The sequence below is a fragment of the Sitodiplosis mosellana genome, unplaced genomic scaffold, assembly GCF_009176505.1.
Source record: "Sitodiplosis mosellana isolate CC-2019 unplaced genomic scaffold, AAFC_SMos_1.0 Smas_scaffold_5191, whole genome shotgun sequence".
Lineage (NCBI taxonomy): Eukaryota > Metazoa > Arthropoda > Insecta > Diptera > Cecidomyiidae > Sitodiplosis > Sitodiplosis mosellana.
Window position 1 is genome coordinate 1 of NW_022600433.1, and position 1,349 is coordinate 1,349.

A 1,349-nucleotide genomic window follows, 5' to 3' on the forward strand; every position below is an offset into this window, starting at 1 on the left:
TCAACCTCATCATCCTTCCACGATTTTCATACCCAATCAATGCAATCTTGAATGATTTCGATCGTTTCCATTCAGTTTTTGTTCTTTTTTCATTCATTTTAAATCAAGTTTGATATTTTCATTGAAAAATTAGAAACAAAATTTCCACCCAATTTTCACATTTTTCGGAATTATTCATCAAAATAAACCACGAAAAAATTTCCAGCTCTGGGAAAAATTCATGCAGTTGGTTAAATAAATATTGAAAAAATCTTTCCATTTCAATTCCCTTAACAAAGTGTACGGAAAAGTAAAATATTCAACATTACCATTGTTGGCAGCATATTGAATCTATTCCAATCGTTCTGCAATATTGATTTAGTTTCTTTTACTTCCGATTAAAAGGTTGGCGACATTATTGTGACCTGAAAAATAATACAGATCAATGAAAAAGATCAAAGCGGTATTTAATTTAGTCGGCAGTACCATGGTTAACAGCTAACTGACGAGGTGTTAGATTCTGAAGATTTCTAATATCAACTTTGGCTCCTTTTTCGATGAGAAGTTCAGCAACATTCTTGCGACCTTAGAAATAATTGAGATCGATGGAAAAGATCAAACCGATTCTTTATTTTGTGAAAATAACTATTCAACATTACCATATAGAGCAGAAAAATGAAGAGGTGTATTATTAGAATGATTCATGATATCTATACTGGCACCTTTGTTGAGGAGAACCTCGGCGACATCTTTATGACCTTAGAAATAGTTTGGATCGATGAAAAAGATCAAACCGATTCTCTATTTTGTGAAAATAACTATTCAACATTACCATATCTAGCAGCATAATGAAGAGGTGTATTATTAAAATGATTCATGATATCTATACTGGCGCCTTTGTTGAGGAGAACCTCGGCGACATTTTTGTGACCTTAGGAATAGTTTGGATCGATGAAAAGGATCAAACCGATTATTTATTTTGTGAAAATAACTATTCAACATTACCATATAGAGCAGCAAAATGAAGAGGTGTATTATTCAAAGGATTCATGATATCCATACTGGCGCCTTTGTTGAGGAGAACCTCGGCGACATTTTTGTGACCTGAAAAACAATTCGGATCGATGGAAAAGATCAAATCAATCTTTTATTCAATGAAAACAAGCATTCAACATTACCATATTCAGCAGCTAAATGAAGAGCTGTGGTATTCAAATTATTTCCAATATTAGCGTTAGCTCCATTCTTGAGAAGGACATCAGCGACACCTCCGTGACCTAAAATAATACGAATCAATGAAAAAATTAAACCAATTTCCCATTAAGTGAAAAAAAAAGTCAAGGCTGCACTGACGAAGTGTAGTAGACATC

The 1,349-nt window shown here is 33.3% G+C and overlaps 1 long non-coding RNA gene across 1 annotated transcript in view; it reads right to left on the minus strand.

The window, feature by feature from the left end:
- Positions 1-1,025: 1,025 nt before the first annotated feature.
- Positions 1,026-1,349, minus strand: part of LOC129572549 (uncharacterized) — a 433-nt gene continuing 109 nt past the window's right edge. The window contains exons 2-3 of the long non-coding RNA XR_008688462.1: positions 1,158-1,256; positions 1,026-1,083 (exon numbers count right to left, since the gene is read on the minus strand). This is a non-coding gene — a long non-coding RNA (uncharacterized LOC129572549). The remainder of the gene's footprint in view (positions 1,084-1,157; positions 1,257-1,349) is intronic.